This window comes from Ixodes scapularis, unplaced genomic scaffold, assembly GCF_016920785.2.
Source record: "Ixodes scapularis isolate PalLabHiFi unplaced genomic scaffold, ASM1692078v2 PGA_scaffold3__209_contigs__length_174095766, whole genome shotgun sequence".
Taxonomy (NCBI): Eukaryota; Metazoa; Arthropoda; class Arachnida; order Ixodida; family Ixodidae; genus Ixodes; species Ixodes scapularis.
The window spans coordinates 60,531,706-60,552,979 of record NW_024609868.1 but is presented as its reverse complement, the minus strand read 5'-3'; the positions used below and the strand labels follow the sequence as shown (position 1 = coordinate 60,552,979).

General features: G+C 49.2%; 1 pseudogene; it reads right to left on the bottom strand.

Annotated features, from left to right (window-relative positions):
* Window positions 1–325: 325 nt before the first annotated feature.
* On the bottom strand, window positions 326–2,539 carry LOC115315038 (annotated as a pseudogene).
* Window positions 2,540–21,274: the final 18,735 nt, after the last annotated feature.

The window sequence follows — 21,274 nt, the reverse complement described above, 5'->3', positions numbered from 1 at the left end:
GGTACTCCTGTAAATCAATTAAGTACTGAAGAATAGCCTTAGTCTGTCTATAAATTCCGCCAACCATAATGCTCGTTCCAAACATATTTACTTTGCACCAGATGCTCTCGTGATTTGGTATTCCGTTACTATTGCCACACCCCCACCCATTTGCCTCTTGATCTTGACCAATTAATTGGTATCCCGGTGGGACTATTTATGAATCACGTACAACCCTGATGTGGCGGTTACACGTGAGTAAACACCCTTCCAGTCTATCAAATTTGTTCACAATGCTACGCGCGTTGAGCGACACCAGACACAATCGTTTTTCCTTCGATAGTGGTCAATCTTTCTCTTTCGGAACCGGTCTGTAGGGGGTATTATCTTGCTTCAGGTCACATTTCACTCGTTCACATTTCACAGGGTCCCGACTGTACAAGCCATTGTTAATCTTCAATTTATCAAAAATAAGCGTAACCTTATTTCCATTCGCTTTATTAACAGCAGCGCTTTGCCAAAGGTTTTTTGAAAATCGCGCGCACATTTTGTGAAAAATCTTCGGGAATTGATATCAGCGAACCTTTCAATTTAAAGGAGCTTCCCAAAACTCGCATTTTCTCGTTAAAGTTGTTGACCCGTAGTATCACTGGTTTAGGGCAATTGCCAAGCTTTCTACCGATCCTATGAATGCGTTCGATAGTCTTTAGCTCCACCTGTAGTTTAGCCCAAAAGATACCTTCCGTTACCTTTTGCTTTAATGTCTTCGGGTATTCTTTCTCATCCTCATGCAAACCATATATTACGACGTTGTTTCTACGGCTATCGTTCTCCAAATAATCTATTTTCCCATCGAGCTTAACGACGTGGTTGAGTCGATTACGTATCTGAGTTTCGTTCTCGTCAATTCTTTTTTTGTTCCTGTTTAAATTTTCAAATTTAGTCTCGGTAAGGGAAAGCCGTGTTTGGACTGCTCCTAGAGAGTTCTCGAGTAGCACTTGTTTAGACTGAATATTGATAAAGAGTCACGCTCACTGTTTGTTGGTTGTCAAGAATTTGTCCCTACATTTCATCAGTCGGACCTGGGTTTACTGCACATCCCCGCTAAGCTGTAGAAATAACGAAAGCACACCCCAGCACTCAGAGCATGTAACAATAAAGGACCGTGGGCTCGGCAGCACTAACAGTGTAAGAGAATTGTCTTTGACAGTGCAACAGTGCAGTAATTGGTTTTGTTACCAACCTGTACAAAAAGTAGCAGTGGATCAGTCATTCCACTCTTTGCAGTGCCGCAAAGCTTATTGGGGCAAACGTCGGGGCGGTTCCAGTCTTTGTAAGGAGGCACAGGTGGTGTTGCAGTAGACATCGATGTCACAAGACGATGACTTGGTGTTCGCACGAATGAGTGTGCTGTCATGTCGAGTTGGCCGAGTTCCCCGTCACTGTTCTTGATTCCATCTTTCAGTAGCGGTCCCTCTTGCGATGACCTAAGCAGTACCACCGCCTCTTCAAAAAGTAGCAGTGGATCAGTCGTTGCAGAGCCCACTCCAAAATGCGATTTTTCTTCAAGGAGTTAGTGGTTGTTTCTGGACCTACCCAAGCTAACCACACTAGCGAAATACCAGGTGTTTATTGTTTTCGGCATGCTATTTGTTATCTCAAACTTAAAAAAAAAAATCACACAAAATTGAACAAACGGCAAAGAAGTGTTATGCCACAGTCAACATTCAAAATTTCCCCCTCTCTCCTATTTAATATTGCTTAGAAACCGAAGCTTTTGATGTACTATTGCCTTTGCGTGTCGAAGTTTCCGCAGTGTTTTTCCCTCACTCTATTTGCCAAGGTGCTGTACGCAATTTGTATACACTGTTAGTTATCGTGGAAGATTCCAGTTTCATAACAAGTCTGATTTCACGCAGGTGTAAAACTTCTATGAAATCCATCTACGCCTCTAAAGAAGCTTGCATTGATTAACATATTCCATGAATTGTCACGTCATTTCATTTTAGATCAAAGCTTAGTTTAATATTGTTGCAAAGGAAAAAAGACCTACGAACGTAAACTGAAAAAAAGGTTTAGTCGGCGAACTGTTACAAAGAACAAAGGAAATAATGAGCGCGGGAAAAGCAGAAGCGAGCGTCGCAGCGTCGACGTGACAGCTGGCTTGAGCGAGACGGCGTTGTCGTCGGGAGAGTCTGAGTCGGGAAGACCGCGCTCGGGGACTCCTTACCTACACACTCAGTGTCCCGAACATTCAACCGAGAAAGTTCGGGAGTGAGCTAGGACGAGACTGACTAGTCAAGGTCATTCTGGCCTTCTTATCTTTAGCACTCTGGCTCAGAGTAAACACATATCTTGTAAATGTACGGAGAAGCGGTCCTTCTCGGTCCTGACCGCAGCAATATGAGTGCTAAAAGCATATACACACGCTCTAAAAGTAGAAAGTAATGGCTCAATCTCTTCACATTGATTGGTTATACCGTTTATTGTACTCGCGCATGAAGACAACGAAAGCTATGACTTTGCGCTCATGAACTACTAGGTTGACCTCATTGCTCATCTGTTAGAGTGTGTGCGATTACTTTTTAGAATCAATTAGCACAAAAAACAAAAACAAAAACCGTCCCCCAGGAGCTAACACAAGGGCGGAAGACGATTGCCACGGTCGCAAAACAAACACTCAGAAACACACCAATACTATAATCCCGGACGTGACGGAAGCATGAAACAACTGTAGGAAACACGGGGAGTGGGAAAAAAGCTTACCAGAAGAAGAAACCAAGCCCCCATGAAATTACAGCGAGTGGGTAGCATACAACCCTTGGGCGCAAGTGTCGTCGGGTTTCCTTGCTGTATATCCGACCCGGAGGAATCACGCGGAACCAGTGATTTCAAGAACAAGAAACTACATTTAATGGGACATGGAAGAGACGACGAAGGATACTAACAGGCACCCACGAGCACCGGTGGCGCAGGAGTCCAGCCTGTGCGCCGCCTCTCACCCGCCTTATCAAGGCGGCGCGTGCGATGTGAGCGGGGCCGGCGTGACTTCGCCGCCACGCGAGAAAAGCTCCCCTCTCCTGTGCCCCGTAGTCAGGCAACTGGGCTGGGGAACCGTCAGAGTGCCAACAATAGGGAGTTTTAGCGAGTCGTTTTTCAAGCACACGGTTCCGAAATCACGAACGGTACAGCTGGTCCGTTCCGTGAAACCGTACGTCAAATTTCACATACTTTAGCGAATCGTGAAAGTGGCGCGACCGTGTAAACGATGATGATGATCGTACTTAACGGTGGCGCCATCTTCTAGTAAACATGTGAAACATTCTGCAACGTGTAAATCCGTGCCGACGGTGGCGGACACTGTGGTGGCGGGTCGTGTTTCCGGCGTACGACTGATGTAAACAAGACGGCCGACGTAACGTTTGCCGGTCGGATTTTCAAGAACTGCGAAGCTAGATAGAGTAAAAAGTGTCTGAACGACCGTAAAGGTATGTGGGGTGTCTGCGTCATCTTGAACTTGAAGGATCGTTCACGTTGTGTGCCGTCGAACCAAATCATTTCGTCTGCTCGCGGTCGCCACGGCAGCTAGTCTGCCGCAGATCGCAAAAATTTACTAGCATGCGCAGTTTACAGTATTCACGATCGCTTACCATTGTGAGTAGTCCTCGAAATGATTTGGTTCAACTCTCAAATGAAGCAGACTAACAGGACGGCAAATCGCCTCCCGCTGTCCTAAGCCTAACGCTCGGCTGAGTCGGCGAAGGCGGTCGCCAAAGCGACCGCCATCTTTTTTTTACCCGAGTTGTGAACGGTGCTGGCTGCGTTGCGGTGACGACTCCAGCGGCCGGAATGGGAGAAACGAACGAGAGGAGCCTCCCGACTCCCCGAACGACTCGCGCGCGCATGCGCAGTGGCGTCTTGGATGCGTTCGAGGGCGAACCGTTCGTGTGGAAACGACCTGCTAAAACTCCCTACTGTCGAGAATCGCTGCTCTTCTTTTAGTAATTGCCCCTATCCTTTGAAACAGAGTCGTGGTTGAAATGTGTCGCAATAACAGTTATAACCACCACAATACACGGAGCGAAACGTGTATTAACAATAGCCGCAAGGCAGTGCGGAGGTACCGATTGAGATAGACCAACGGATTGACAGCTACGGAGCGAGTGCCGAGGAAGATTCCAACGTACTGAAATGCTCGACATGCCCTACTATGCCTCGTGCTGTTATCTTACACTCTTTAGCTAACGTACAGTGAGGTAGACATAAACGATGAAGCAATTTTAAAAACAAATAAGAAAGCGCTTGTTTTCTTGACGCTCTGTCCGGCTCTGTTTACCTTTCTTAGGCACTATTTTCTTGGGTGCTTTCTTTTGGGAAGACAAACTGTGATGCTTGTTAACCTGGCGCTGTTGGTAAGTCAAGCCTCACTATATCGAACACAGATATATAAAATTATTGATTATATCGAATTGTTATTGGACGGTCATCAGAATTACATGCGTTTTATATTTTTTATAGCAAACGCAGTTGGTTAGAAAATAATATATCGAACTCCGCAGCGCCTGAAAGCGTGCGGTGCGGAGGCAGGCGGCAGGCTTTCCCGCAATACATCAAGGGATACGGCGGGCTTTCCCGCAACGCATCGGAGGATAGCGGTGGCGCAGCAGGCGTTTGCGACTTTTAGAAGCGCATGCCTGAGTAAAGCTTTATGCCCATGGTGCCGGGAGCGCCATCCAGACTCGGCGGCATACGGGCTCAGTGAGCTCAGTCGTATCGTATCGCCAGCATCACCTGTATCGCTTTTGTAGCGTGAGCTACACTGGCCGAGGTTGAGCAGTTTCGCGTGGCTGTCGAAAGCCCTGCTGCGCAAGCGCGAGGAGCAGTGACGTCACACATCGCACAGCTGGCGCGCCGGAGTCGCCGCCGCCAACGTTATTAGATTACCTCAGTTACGGAACTGTTCATAGACGCCGCATGCACGAACAGTACCGCCCCCCCCCCCCCCCCCCCTCACTCACAACGACTCGCCAAGCGTCGCTCGACGCGCCGCCAGACGGCTACTTTGGTAACTGAAGCAGGATACGTATGTTTTAACGTTACTAAAAACGTAAAAACCAACGAAAACAAACTCTTTTTGCAGTAACTTTTGTTGGAGTTTAGTATAAAATAGGGGGGGGGGGGGACGCGTGATGTTCTCTAAAATCTTTAGCTTGCTAGGTTTTGCAGCACAATAATATATTTTTCATACAACCATGCCTCAGCGGTGATTTCGGGTAGCGCGCACTGATCTCTATTTTAGTAGGCTGGATCGCGGATGGGGAGCCCGTCGGTGTCGCCACCGGCGGCCATTGCTTGACACCAGGCAATACGCCTCGCAAGTGGGCTCATTTTCGTCTTCTGCACATGAGAAAGGAAGTAGCGGCGACGTCAGAACGCCGAGCCCTGATTGGCAGATCGCGACCCCCTATCTCAGCGTCGTCTGCTCCTTTGCAACGTCGTCTGCTCGCAATATCGTCTGCGTGTCTTACCTTTCCTGCGACTTTGGGAAGTGCAGGTCTTTACGAGCGAGCTCGACTTCGCCTATCAGAAAGCGCAGACGAAATAACTCGAGCGGTACGTTGTTTTTGTCTAACAACTAGCAGACGCGCATCAAGGAGGGAAGTTAAAGGACTCACCGGCAAGGTGTCCCGAGGCGCCGAGGTTTGTTTGCCAAGAACAGAGAGTGAGCGTGTTTTTGCCAGCAAGTTCCCTCCCAAATACTTTTTCCCTTCTTTCGTGTGCGGCGAGACCCCTCACGTTTTAACGGCGTCGGCGGGTTGGCGCAGTTAGCGTTGTCTGTTTTACGTCTGCTAATCAAAGCGATGGCTGTTTTACCATTCCTACGTCTGTCGGAGATTCACCGCTTTTTGCGCCGTTGCCTCGGGAAACAAGGAGATAATAAGAGGAAGAAATTGACCTCTTAATCTAAAATTTAGGTCAGCGATCAAGGTACCATACGGGAAGGGTTCACAAGGGTCGCGCGGGCATATTCCATTCAGCACGCCAGCCGGTCGTGGGCAGACGGTCGCCGAGTCGCGAAGTGCCTGCTAGGCCTAACTGCTGAGCTCGCTACGTCGGTTTCGGTGGAATCGTAGCCGTTGGAGCTTTTCCCGGGTGTTTGTGAATCCAGCGTTCTTGTTCGTCGTGGTCTGTTTAAGTACTTTTTACTTTTTTCTTGCTGTATGAAGTCGGGACGCGTGAGAAGCGCACGTAGAAAAATAAACGTCCGTGGGTCGTCGCGACCGCGACGCTGTCGGCCATGCTGATTTGATCGTAAGAAGTGCGTAAGCCAGCTTCGGAGCTGTCGTAGGATTTCGTCGTAACCTGCGCGAAACTTACGAAAATTTCGTTTCGTGAATACGAATTCGTTCTTCAGTTTTGTCCTACGCACATTTTTGGCGTAAGATCGTTTCGTGAATCTGGCCTCTGCACCTCCGAAAGTCGCAGGAAAGGTAAGACAGGTGCAGACGACGTTGCGAGCAGACGACGTTGCAAAGGAGCAGACGACGCTCAGATAGGGGGTCGCGATCAGCCAATCAGGGCTCGGCTTTCTGACGTCACCGCTACCCCCTGCGCAAGAAGCAGACGAACTTGCCCTCCGCATACACGCAAGTCTATGGGAGAAACGCACAAAAGTAAGCATATTGAAGCATGTAAGCTGTGCTCGGAGGCGAGTATTTTATGATGCGCTGCGATCCTTACGTCGGGTGCTTGGAGATTGAATCGGTATTTTTCAAAAGTCCGGTTGCCGAATAAAAAAATCAAACGTACCGGAGCACCTACGGCTGAGCTGGCAAGCTTGCTCTCGTGGTGGAGTAAACAAATTAACTTGCCGTCGTCAATAAGACCGTCCTTAGCGAAGCCCAGAAGTTGATGAATGACAAAGAAGTCCCATCTCGACAGCGGCTTTCCGGGAGTGAGCGAATTCCGCGTAGCGAACCCTTCGAACTTGTCGTCTGCTAAACCCAACTCAACGAAACTGCCACCGACTCCGCGGTAACTCTAGGTAACTCTCGCCTCATTGAGCTGCACTACAGCGGAGTCACTCTCGACCACAAAATATTTATTTATAAGAACTGCGATGGCTGTCAGTTTTAATGTTTGTACGCAAGCTATTTGACGGGCTTATCGAAAAGCATCCAAAAAGTTTCAGTGCCGAAAACACCTTAGAAACGGGGGAAAACGTCACTTTTTCTCGTTCTTCTCATAGAGTCCCATGCATTGGCTGGTGTCAATCAATGGCCGCCGGTGGCGACACTCGGCCCCAGCTGCCGAGGCCGCGGTCCGCGATCCAGCCTACTACAATAGAGATCAGTGGTAGCGCGTCCGGACCTAGGCTCATCTTAACTTCGGGGTGAATTCGCGGTGCGTCCGCTGGGAAGACGGGGGTGGCATCCCTGTAACCCTTTCCACTGAATCTGTTTCGGCTCCGAAATGGCCGATTGAAGCCAAAATAGATGTTAGGTGCAGTTCCTGGAGTGACCGCTGCAGGGTAAATGGCGGCGTTGTGATCGCCATTTGGCGCTTCAGCTGGTCTCTTTGGAACGCATAGTTATGAAACGAAAATATAGATGGCGCTCCGAACGACGCTTAGCGGATTGAAGTGAGTGAGGGGGGTACCCCCCTCCGCGGGGGTTCCACAACTGAGGTAATCTAATAACCTTGGCCGCCGCCGCGCGCGCCTCGCCGGTCTGCGCATTTTTTATGCGCTTGTTGTGTAGCTCCCGCAGTTTCGTTCTTCTGACGTTGCGTCAACCGCGTGTGGCGTACCGATGGCATCAAACGCAAAGAAACGTACGTCTTTGACCTTTGCGACGAAGTTTGAAATCATCCGCCGCGTTTAAAAAGGAGAAAGCGGTCCAGCGTTGCTGAAGCGTACAACATATCGCGAAGCACTTTAAGCACGCTGCTGAAGACGAAAGGTGACATCAAATCGAAGGCTGAACACAGCAAGCACTCCGACGCACGCCGTGTTCGAACACCGGCCTTCAAAAACGTGGAAAGATGACTTCACAAGTGGTTTATGGAAGCAAGAGCTCGGAACATTCCGGTGTCGGGACCGATGCTTCAGCAGAAAGCAAAGGACTTCGCGCTCATCCACAAAGCACAGAACTTCGCCGCAAGTAGCGGGTGGCTTCAACCTTTCAAAGCCCGTTACGACATTGTCTGGAAGACGGTTTCGGGAGAAAGCGAGGACGCCAATATGGAGGGCATGAAGAAGTAGCTCGAACAAGAGTGGCCAAACGTTCTCGCAAAGTATCAGGCAAAGCAAATTTTCAACGCTGATGAGACAGGCGTGTTCTGGCAGATCCTTCCGCGACAAACGCTCGACACCCGCGGGGAGAAGTGCCATGGCGGTAAGCAAAACAAAGCACGCATCGCGGTTCTCTTGGCTGCAAACATGGATGGCAGCACTAAACTTCGACCCCTTGTTATCGGCAAGTTTCAGACCCCGCACTGCATGCGCAACCGCCGCGATATTCCGCTGACATACACCTGGAACAAGAAGTCATGGAGGACGCGCGATATCTTTGAAAAATGGCTCAAGGACTGGGCAACAACTGCTCGGCACACCACACGAACGTGCAGCTCCAGAACATGGGGCTCGCGTTTCTGCCGCCGAACACTACGTCAAAACTAGAGCCGTTGGATCAGGGAATAATTCGGACGTTCAAGGCTATTTATAAGCGCAGGCTTATCGAAACGTTGCTCTTCAAGCTGCAAATGAGCCAAGACCTCAAGATCCACGTCTTAGGTACCATCCAAATGCTTAAAGCTGCATGGGAGAACGTGAAGCAACAGACAAACGCACACTGCTTTCGTCACGCTGGGTTTGTCGTCGGTGCCGAGGAACCGTCCGAAGAAGATGGAGCGTTTGACGATTTTGAAGAACCTGCGCTCAACGATACGTGGAGCGAATTTTCACGTTTTGTGGGTGCTGTACCCGACAGCATGACCATCAACTATTTTGTCGGTGGTGGTGAAGAAGCGGGAACCACGGCCGAACTAACCGACGTGGAAATCGCCACGGAGGTCACCCGCAAGCTGGCTCCAGAAGAGATGGCTAGCGAACCTGCCCCTTCAAACGCCGACGACCTCGCTCCGCTTCTGACTTCGGGCGAAGCTGTGGCCGCTTTGTCGCTTTTACGCCGCTACTGCAGCGCAATCGACGGTAGTGGTCTGGGGTTGGTGGACTGTTTAGAGACCGTGGAGCTGGCCGTAATAAGTTATGCGGTCAACTCTGAGAAGTAGTCTACGCTGCGGCAGTTCTTTCCGCCGGTTAAATAGTTTACGTTAACACTTCACGTGAGTAGTCATTTTTGCTGCTAGCTTTTTGTGATTAAATGGCGCTGCACTTACACGCGTTTTTGGTGCAATTTTGTATATCGAATTTTCGTTATATCGAATTATTTCACGCTCCTCGCACTTTTCGATACAACTAGGTTTGAGTTATAGCACCCTCGCCAACAACAGGTGAAGCCACCCATTAAAAACCGTGAGTAAACACACGAATAAAAGTCTCGTGCTAACCCGAAAATGTCCAAACGCCGGGCGCAGAACCCGCATTCTTGCGGCAGGAAAACTGGGGAGTACAACAGGTACCAGAATGCACCGCGGCAGCGGTGGCGTCACATAGCTTCTGGTGAGGTAAGTTTATTGCGGGGCAATTTGGGATACATTTTCTCGTACTCTGTGGCCGCTTTTTGTTTGTGCAAGGTGGTGGTAAGCCAACATTGCGTGTTTGCTCAGTATCACAGGCAAATGTGAAAAAAATATTTCCTACAATTCTTTCATTTCAATTAGCTAATGGAACCTTCGGAATAACAGTCAACGTAATGGGTATCATAACTTTCATATTTAAACATTCTTTTTCTTAGAGCGCAGCTCTTAGTTGCCCATTCTCGCATATTAGCGCCGACTTGTTTGGGTGGCTTCCACTTATGGTTCCGGTTCCTGACGTCACAAACAAACTTTTCCTCGCCGTGACGTATTGAGCTGTAATCGTGGCTACTAATCATCAGTTGCGAACTGCAAGTTCGAGGGTGTGTGAAGAAATAACAATGGAAGCTTGGAGTCATCGCATTCTTAAACCAACATTGTCAGAGTTGACACCGTGACATAGTGCTGATTTCCGTCAATAATGAAATGAAATCAATTAAAATGAAGACGTTACAGTGAGCATTTGGCCAATCGAGAATTGCGACCGCAACGATACTATTGCTCGCGCACGCCCCTATTTTGGCGTCGACGTCGGCGTTGCCGTCGGCGTAACCGCTAAATGCGGGAACCGGCTCCAAAGACTCCTATAATGCTACAGTGCGGGCGCTGCATTATGAGATGCCCACAGACCTATACCCAAATTCAACTCCCTCCTGAATTTAACGGGAAAATTGAATTGGTGTTTTGATCTGTGACGTCCCATAATGCAACACTGCGTGCATGCTTTGCCTTATGGGGCCCCCAGCGTACCCCCTTGTCCTCCCTGGCCTTTCCTTGAACAAAAAAAAAAAAAAAAATTGAAGATATATATGTTTTTTTTCTCAAATTATTTACCGCTGTATATCGCAAAATCCAGATACCCCAAGATCTGCGCTCTCATTTCTCACTACAAAGAAGTGGAAACGTCTGTATATTATTTTAAAGTAGGACCACGATGAATTTTAGTGTTTTCTTTGGTTACCAAGTTGACAACCATCCAGAGAAATGACTGATGATCTTCATCCACGTAGAGATTGTTACCGTTTCAGCTTACAATGATTTGCAAGTATGACGGGATCCATCAGTGATACTGTGTTAATCCCCACCACCGCCCGTTTATATCGGGATGAGCATCGTACTAGCGTGCGATCGCGTATCACTACTGCGTGATGCACGTTAAAGACACAAGCCTGCAGTCGTACTGCACTGGCTAAATTTCTCGCCTACAGTGAATAAAGAGGTTGCCGCACTCGGGTACGCTACTCTACTTGCTGTGTAAAAAACTACCGACTCATTTTAGGACCCACCTGTTCGTACAGCTCACTGGTGTTCAACTTCAGAAGCTTGGCATGAAAAATTCAAATATCTAAGTGATACTGTGATATGCAGTCCACAATCCATTCCCACTTTATTGCGTGAATGACCGTAGCTATAAACTGTAACAAAGTCGCAACTAAGGACACAGATACTAAGCGTGTACCAACTACAAAGCGGACTAAACAATAAATGTAAACATCAATTGATCACCATCATGTTATTGGCAAAGCAATATTTGAAGCAAAATTTAGGAGGCCTTCACAACGGTGATGGTCTCCTTGAGATCGATGATGATGACGAAGGTCCAGTTGGAATCTAGGTTCAGTCAACGCTACCCGCGATGTCGGTGTCGGTGAGCTTGCCGGTGGCGACGTAATCCTTCGGCCTCGGCTGCCTCCGTCCGGGTGAAGTCGACCCAGCCGTCTCTTCCCAGCCGGTTGACGACGACAAACGCGAAGGCAGTCATGACTTTGCTTACCATTGACTGGGCATTAGCACTGTGCTCATCGGTGGCGACCATACCTGTGTAGCTCCCCGTTACGAAACCTCTCAGCGCGCTTAGTACCCGCTGCTCGACGATCATCACGGTCACCGTCTCTGGTCGCGCTGCTGGTCACACAGCCATCGCACTGTGGTTTTCGACATACGGTATTGCCGTCGGAAGCAGTCCAAGTGCAACCCCGAGGCATCAGCGTGCTCGCAAAAAGCTTGTCGTTCTGTGCGTTGGTCAAGTCATCGTTGCACAACAAGCACCGCAGCCATATTTAACATTCCAGAATCTCGCGTATAGCTTGTTTCACTTCGTGCGATAAATACAGGGGGGTGATTCCACGTCAGTTCATGCAATGATGGTCCGGGTCATAATTTTGATATTTTTGTTAAACATATATATGAAAGCATGTTCTTGGGATGAACATTAAGCTATATATGAACGCCGTAACAAATTTTTTCGCTGAGATATAAAATAGAGAAGCTTGTGGCGTGGAAATCAAGAAGATTTCACTATGCTACTTTGCGCAGTCGTCATTTTCTCATCAAAGCTTTCACGTCACCATAACGTTTTTAATGCATTTTACAAAAGATATACAACACATACACAAAAAAGTAAAAATATCAATAAATTATTTCTATGCAAACAAAACTATCAAACATGGCATAAAAACGCGTTTCAGAGACATATTCACAATTTTTTTGCGAATAAACCATTTGTCATAATACTTTACAAAACATATCAAAATGCGCGCCTATAAATATTCTTTACGAATGTATAGAGATAATATGCCTACCCTTAATTGTCTTCTTGTTATTAACGCGGAAATGCAGCTGATTTCTCGAAATGTGGCAAGATTGGGCGTCAATATTTCAAAAACTCCATCTTTTATTTTTTTTAAACTTTCCTTGGCAGTTTGCAGTGACTTAAACTAACTTGTGATGGCAAAACATTGAGTAACATATGACCTCCAAACGGGAAAAGCTACGACACACCTTCACTCGGAGCGAGCCGACGTATTTGTCATAGCGGCGTTGCCGCACAGCACCAAATATTTTGAGTGTTAGTTATGGCATGTATTTTATATTTTTCAAATTCTTTTTTTCAGAAGGGGTTAGTATAACTGACACAAAAATGTACTTTAGGCTGGAATACCATTACTTAGCTTACAATTCACAAAAACAAAACGGCCCCACTCTGCAAATTCGCTAACTATGCATACCTAAGCTTAAAACTCTCAGTTGCGCAAGTGGCCATGTATACATCCGGCCTCTCGGCATATGATGACTTACACAGATGAGATGCCTGGATTCCTCTCACAGGTTTTACGGTGGCCCACTCTACTTGCTTCACCACACGAAACTCTCGAACCCGTTCCGCAGACAGGTGGAACATGCAGACATTTGTTACTTTTTCACGCAGCACTTCCACAAAGTCTTTTCGGTGACAATCGTTTTGTTGAGCGAAGATCTCAAGTTGGTGAGCGTTGCGTGGTGTTTAAGAACACCACCTACTCCATCACAAGCGCTCTTTTCGTGTCCAGTGGCTGAAAAGATCCATCTTGCCAAAGAGTACGGCTTCCCAGATAATTCGTGCAGTTGGAAGCGATTCTTGAATTGCGCCGCCGTCTGATACAAAAATTATTTCAGAAAAGAGCGGGTAATGTTCATCAACATACTCTTCAATGGGCGCGTTAAGTTAGTGAGCTCCAGACTCCGGACATCTGCGCTCGAGCGCGCGGGTTCGGAGCGTAGCTTAACGGCGCACTTTGTTACCGAGGCGACATCTGACGCCTATTTTTTTAACGTTTCCGTTTCCGGCTTTCTGGCGCGCGTAAACATGGCTCCCGTCTCGTCGAAACTGCAGTATATCGAAACGTCGAAAAAGGGTTTCTTCGACGACGAGTTCGATGAAATAAGTGCGCGGAGACGGCGGAAACAGCAAGAGCTTGTATTTGTGCTGCACGCTGTTGGTGCGGCGATTAAAGGTACGCCGAACGCCCCCTGAATTCCCAAAAGCCTTAAAGAATGACAGCTGAATGGCCGAATTCATTGGCTCGCCTGATCGTGAAATTGCGGTAAGGTACATGAAGAACTTTGACAAGCATTTGAAGGATGTATGCATACCTTTCTACACCAGCACCATGCTTTTTTTTATTTTCCACAATGACGGAACGATTGCACGAGCTGCCAAGCGATCGCCGTCGAAGTATCCACGCATCCAAGCAGGCGCGACTTGCGCGTCCGAGGGAGTCCCTAAAGGCTTCGGCGCAAGCACGAACGACGCCGAGATGGCCGAGAGCTCCGAGCACTGCATGGCAGCGCAGAACGAGCAGCTCCTACCCACGACCGAGCCTACCTCGGTGCCGTTCCTGGCTAGGCCGGAGCCTTTGGGCCGCGGGGTTCAGTTGGTGCGGTCGCGGTCGGCGAGGTTTGGCGAGGCGAGCGCGGTGGCATCCTCGGAGCGTTCGGAAGCGAACTCGCTCGCCAAGGATTGCGCACACCCGACGCCTCTGGTCCCGGCGGCCCGGCCCGGAGCCCAAAACGCTTGGGGTTTTGATATTTCTTCCGTCTCGTGCGAGACCACCGCGTGAAACCACCTCGAGTAACCGCGAGACTGGCCGCGAGAGCGGAAACGTCGTCATTATACCGGAAACCAACCTGTTCGAGCTCTCGCGCACCATCTCCGACGACGGAGCTCGCGGAGCGCGCTCCGCCACCGTGCACCGGAAGTGAGACGATGTCGTTTAGTTTAGCTCGAGTGCACTCTGACCGCTGGAGCGCGCTCGAGCGCGTTAACTTAACGCGCCCTATGGCTGTTGTGGCTAGAAGAGCGTGAGCTGTGTCATGTGTCGTGTCATCGCTGACAACGGCAAAGCTTTCCGTGCCTTGCGTGGACGTAACCACACATGTGAAGAGAGACACTTGAGTTTTTTTCCAATAAAAACTCTGCACTCGGTTGGGAAGATGACTGTCCAATTTTCCGCAAAATCGAAGTGGAACATCACTGCCTTGGGTGGTAAGGCGGTTCTTGTGTCACGTATCAGGCTTCGTTGAAGGTCACGGATCTAAGAATGCCTCATATACTTTTCGCTCCATGACTCCAGCTCCTTTAGGAAAGCGGAAGTGTCCATAACTTTTTTGACGAGTTCGCCGGCGTCCCATAACGCGTAACAGATCTCTTCGTCTTCGTCGAGATGGAGCGACTGCAGCGAGATGTTCTGCATTTTTTGGGCACTTTTCGCAACGGCGCAGGAAGCAATCGTTTTGTGGAGCGCTGCAGAGGTAGATGCGCTTGAAGTCGTCTTCAGTAAGCGTCTCCTGTGAGGCATTTGTTATTGCCGTTAAAAGCAACTGAAAATTGACGCAATATATGCAAGCACACACCTCATGCTCGGGACTCTTTTTTACCCATTTTGGTCGTAGGGAATAGAACTTAGAGATGCCTAGTTCTCGATGGGGATGGTCCTTCCTAAACAGCTGGTAAGCTTCCTTAACAGAGCGGGTCATAAACCTTTTTACGACTTTGGTCTTGTTGTCGTTGATCATGGCTTTGAAGACGTCCTTTTTGTTGGGGCTTTGAATAGAGCATGCGAGGTCGTCGCGTGTGTAGTACTCAAGTGAAACTCTCACGTTTTCGGCATTCGCCTTTTTCCCCTTGTAGGGATCAGGGGTTGCCCATACACCACCTTTACGCTTCAGTTTTCTTGTTTGATCAATCATGTAGGCAGTCCCTTCTGGCACCAGACGCAATATTTCTTTTTTCGGGATGCTTGGTGGCAGAAGCGTGTACAATCGCTTGCGTTCCTGGTGGGAACTGCATGCCTTCAGCGCTTCGCGGAACGCGTCAAACCACTACGCGCAGTGCTCACAACTGTCTTCGCCGGTTTTCATGCCATAAACGCCTGACAGCTTTCTTCTAATCGAAGAACTCACTTGAGCTTGTTTTTTCTTCAAATATGCTTCGCGCCTTTTTTTAAAAATGGTTTTACGTGGCTTCAATGGAGTTACCGACGGACTAGCAGCACACAATTCTTGACTCACTTCAGCCAGAACGTCACCAGAGTCCCGGAAAGAAGAGTCTAATGTACTCACGCTGTGAGGAAAAGCAATCTCATTCTGGAGGTATTTGTAGCAATGTTGGCATAAAAGTTCAGATTCGTTCACTGAAGGGCACCACCTTGAACTCGTACATTCCATCGGGCGTGACAAAAGGCAGTCTTCTCTCCGTCCCGTTCATCGACTTCGATCTGCCAGTAGCCACTCTGTCAGTAGCCACAATGCGTCCATCCTGGAGCTCTGTTACGCCCCTAGCAACGCCTATTCTTCTTTTGAGAAGTTGGCAGTTGGGCGTTACCTTCCAGAAAAACTTCCCCGCAGGCGACTGCATCGGTCACGACTGGCACAAGAAACTTCGACCGCGGCGGCAGGTTCACGTGGTCTGCAATGACTCGGACGGCGACCTGCGTCGTTTTGAATCCCTACGGAGGTAGGACGGGTTTTCGAAGCGTCAACCTGTTCGCTCCAAAGTCGATCAGTGCACCGTATTTTCATGTAAATACATGTAATAAATTCACGGGGAGACCGGTCCAGCCAAATTTTTCGTCCTTCGGGACTGCGCGAGAAACCTCATTTTTGGCATGAAATTTCTATGCATAGAAATTTCATGCCAAAAATGACTTCTCTCGCGCAGTTCCGAAGGACGAAAAATTTGGCTGGACCGGTCTCCCCGTGAATTTGGACGCAAGCAGTGCACTTCCCAACAAAAGTGTTGGGGTGGTGCACCGGCGGTGCATATTTGCGGGCCATCCCCGGGCGTCGTGACATTGCGAAAGCGGCAAGAGAGCTTCCCACTCAAACCGGAGTCTTCTGCTCTGGTGTCCACGAGTACCGACGCGTCGTGGCCGTCGATGGCAACGTTGAGGTTGTTGGGCACCTTTGCGAAATCGTCGTTCCTGTGCCTGCAGTCGCTAGAAGGGGGGCCCTATGACTTTCTTTGATGGTCTTTCCGGCGGTCCTCTTCGGCAACTCCACCTCCAGCGGTAGCCGCGCTTAGTTTCCCCGACGAGGGGCGGGGGGCGACAGGCTTTCACAGAGGGGCCTACGCATAGGCGAAGCTGGACTTCATGGTAAGAGCGACGGGGACCCACGTCGAGGCGCAGGCATTTGAGAGGGTGGACGTCGTAGGTAGTCGTCGATCTGCCAAGGTCGCTCACCGCACCGTTGAAGCGGACTGTCGGGTTGGAAGCCATGTCGTCCCAACTGCCGTGCAAGCAATGGCAGTAGACGTGGTCGGCTTCCCCGCAGTTGTAGCACCACGGGCGTCGATGAGCCGTGCGCTACAGGTCCGTTTTCTTTGGCGCTGGGGATTCGGCTCGGACGTACGGGGCTTGCTCCTCAGTGCGCCGAGCGTAATACTGCGTAGGGGCTCCCCGCCGAGGGGACGTCAGGTACTGGAACCGGCGGGTGGCTAGCGACGTAGCTCAGGGTCGGCTTCCTCAAGCGCCGCGAAGCTGACTGGGGGCTCTGGTTAGAGGGTCCTTTGAACCTCCTCTCGCACTGCTTCGGTGACGGAGAGCGAAGCGAGGCTTCCGGCAGCCGGCTACGATTTTTTCAACTCCTCCCAAATAACATCGCGGATAATCTCCCGGATACCTGCGATGCTGGAACCGACGTCGAGGCTAGAGAGTGCTGGTGCAGCGACGTTGCGCAGTCGCTAGTAGTGGACGGCATGGGCTTGGAGTACCCGCTCGATGTTCCTTGCCTGCTTTCTGAAACGAAAAGCAGGCAAGGATGGTGGTAAGCTTTTCGATGGTGGTAAGCTGGTCTCGTACAAGGCCACCGAAAATCGTCTCCTTGACGCCACGCATAAGGATCTTTAATTTGTTTTCTTCGGTCTGGGGTCCGCGTGAATGAATAGCAGAAGAACGTCCTCGACAAAGCTCACCATGCGTTCGTTCGGCCCTTCAGCTCTATGGAGTGTGGTGTCTTTTCGGCGCGTTCCCGCCATCCCTGGTTTACGAAGCTTCGAGAAGGTAAGCGGCGCTTCATGATTTTATAACCAGCGTCGCGCAGTTTTCTCGAGGGAAAAATAGACGTTCTGAATTAACACGCTGTTTGGAAGTTCATTGGTTATGTAGCGTCACCCACTCCTCGTAAATCTCGACCTGGAACGTTGTTGGAGTTCCAGGTGTGAGGTGCAGGTAAATGACGGGGGAGGCAGTGGCGGTAATCTCAGTTTGAAGGGTCTAGGAAGGTCATAGGTAGGTTTCGTCGACTTCCTCTGGAGGGTCCGGTAGATGTCCAAATTATGGGAAATCACCTTGTTCGTTCGCGCTTCAGTTGTTTCACAATGAAAGAGCCTTCCGGGACAAGTCGATGTTTTCCTGCTGCTCTTCGGAGCACGTACGAGGAAGGCGAATAAGGTGCTACCCCGCACATCCACCAGAAATGTCATGAATTACAGCAGCAAAAGTGGTGAAAATCCGGTTTTATACTTATTAATGGGGCGAACTTGCAACAAACAGAATAATGAACGAGCGTCGAAACAGCAGAAAAGCGGGTGGTGATTGGGCGGCGTGACAAGAAGCGAGAGCAAGAGTGACTCGACTAGGTCGCGCGCAGCCCCTTATCCAGTGTAAGTCGGCATCCCCAAAATTTGGACCAGACGGTTCGCGCTTCGAGCGTTAGGGGTGAGAATGAACAGGCACTTTCGAAAACATGAAAGTAGGATAAGATAAAATTCACAGGGTCTGTTATGTTATCCCTAAGACGACTTGAAGGCGAAAGCCCAAGCGCCGATGCATTAAAGAGACACATGATTTACTTCGTTTCGCGTTCTTTTTTTTCACATTCTTTTTTTTTTTGGACATTCTCTTTAATTACTCTTAATTCACTTTAATTCCTCTTAATTTTCTTTGTCATCCTTCTTAATTTCATTGCCTCTAATCTGCCTGAGTGATCACGTAAACGTTTTGGCACATTTCGTGTCACCGACGTTTTTGCTCTGAAGGAATTTGAAGGTCGACTGAACGATGAGACGTGAAAGGCCTTCGCTCCAATTAAAGTCACGTCCCGAGTCTGTGACCAAGCGTTGCTTGCTCGGCCCTGCGCGTGGCCATTTCATGCGTATACCATCTTGTTGCGCTCTTTTTCTAATCGTCCGTGACATTTTGCCAATAAGCCGAGGTTTGTTCTAAAAGATAAAAGGGTGCCCGCGGGTACCTGCCAGGCGTATAGCTGCATGGATGCCTTCGAACTGACTGGGCGTTGTAGCCCGCTGGCCGTGCCATAAGCCAGCATAGTTGATCATGTTAATCACGGCGCCCGTGGCGTCGCAAAAAGCTCTACAGAAATTAGATTAGGCTGTACACTTCTGTTGTCCGCACAGAAAACAGCCACATCGTCTGTTTCAGCCAGGACTTTGCCTCTGCCTTTCCCAAGACAAACCCACGCACCAGCTCACTCTGAAGTATACTAACGCACAGATGCTCCAGGTATAGGGCAAACATCAAAGCGGAGCAAGGGCAGCCTTGCCGCATTTCAGACAAAGCTCGTAGTTTCAGTATTAAAACAATATTCACAACCAGTTTCGTTGTACATCTTGCACACGCCTTTTTTGATCCCACTAGGACACTTCTGCCACGTTTGCGTGAGTTAATATTGGCAACGTACAGTCGGAAACAAAAGTCTCCAGGACACGCGAGCTACGACTGAAACGCATTGCTCTGCCATCTGCCGGCGGTTCACCTGGTTTCGAGATCACAGGAGAGCGCATGCGCGTCCTACTGTGCCTGCCAACATGTGCGCTTTCCCGCTCTTCTGCGGCGCGACGCCTAACTCGGAATCGGGCGCGTGGTACCGCCTCGGAGATAGCGCTTACTGACATGGCCTTTCTAAAGCAAGAAGTCACGGCAGCTTAACTGAGCGATAAGCTGAACTGGTTATAAAGCAAGGTGCGCTCACACGGCGAAATGCGGCGCAATGCCCCAGGCGGTATCTCGAGTTTCGGAATGTGAGGCAGACGCTCGTCAGCCGCCAGCGCTACCTCCGAGGCGGTACCACGTGCCCCATTCCTAGTTAGGTACTGTGTCGCAGAAGAGTGGGAAAACACACATGTTTGCAGGCAGAGTAGGACGCGCATGCGCTTTTATGTGATCTCGACACCAGGCGACCCGCCGGCAGATGGCAGAGCAATGCGTTTCAGCCGCCGCTCGCACGTCCTGGGGACTTTTGTCCCCGACTGTACATAGTGACGCACGCTGTAAAACGCCACATTTAAATCAGTTTTAATCACTACGACCTGATTCCCTTCACAATTTCAAAAGTCAAGAATACTTCGAGTCACGTGAATATTGCTGTGAATCGTGCTAACTTTTATGCCACAGGTTTGATGTGCTCATACGAACTCCTAAATAACACAGACTTTCGATTGAAATCCTCGCAAATTTTTATATTAAGGCGAAAGCCTCATACGTCTGATCTTTCAGTCGACCTTTCAATTCCTTGAGTGAAAACACGTCGACGACACGAAAACGACGAAAATACGCCTAAAGTGCGTCAAATGTGCGTCGACAGAGAGCGCCCTGTCTTCGGAGGTTCGGTATTACCGGGGCACTGCCAACGACATGATCCAAGTAAGCCAACGAACCGGCGCCAAAAGAGCTTTGTCAGTGAGTGCGCTGTCTTCGGGGGTTCGCTATCACCGGCACTACGGCCGGTGTCGTCGGTGGTTCGCTATCACCGGGACCGCAAATGACGCCACGACCCGTGTGAACCCATGAAACAGCGCCAAAAGTGCATCGTCAGAGAGAGCGCTTTCTTCGGAGGTTCGTTATAACGCTTACGTGGCCACTGAGGAAATTGGAGGCAATGAAATTCGACCAATGACAAAGCCAATTAAGAGGAATCAAAGTGAATTTAAAAAAATTGGGTGGTGGTGTCTGTTTATAGAGCCTAGAACTTGGTCTGCCTCAAAGGGCGACGAGTCCCCCAGCTGTAGATAAGAAATTTAGCCGGTGCAGTAGAACCACTAGCATGGGGTCTTTAACGTGCATCAGGCATTGGTGTTACACAACCCTACGCCGGTATGATGCTCATCCAGATCGAAACGGGCAGCGGTGAATCGAACCCAGGATCCTGGGCTCTGCAGCGCGAGCATTCGCCCCACGTGCTCCGAGCTGGTGTGCGCAAGCCCACTCGGCCATCAATCCTCTTAAAAGTGAATTAACTAAATCATATGTCTGTCGTTAATGCATCGGCGCTTGGGCTTTCGCATTCAAGTCGCCTTAGGGATAATATAAGATACCATGTTGCTTTTCTACGTTGGTGTGTGTGATAAACCGGTAACCTGCATTCATTTTGCTGCATCATTTAATTTTGGGAATTAGCACTCTGAGAGTCATAGGTAAAGAGGGTGGCAACGCTTGATGTTCGAAAGTTTCTCAAAATATCTGAAAAGAATGAAAAGAAAGGCAAACAGAACTTTCAAAGTTCTTCTAAAACAGGCGGCAGATTCCATATGGCTCTGGCGTTTTGTGCACAGATAAAGCACCAATCAACAAATTCTGTGATTGGCTCTTCCAGTGACTCTTTCACCTCTTGCAATAACATTGGTATATTGCGCAGCAGGTTTTCGACAGTAGTTTCGCTTCTCGGTTTTACGTCATCCCTGAAAAGACTGCGATAATGCTAAAAAAGCGCGCTGAATAACATCTTTGTCATTACTGATAACTGCTTCGTGTTCAATTTC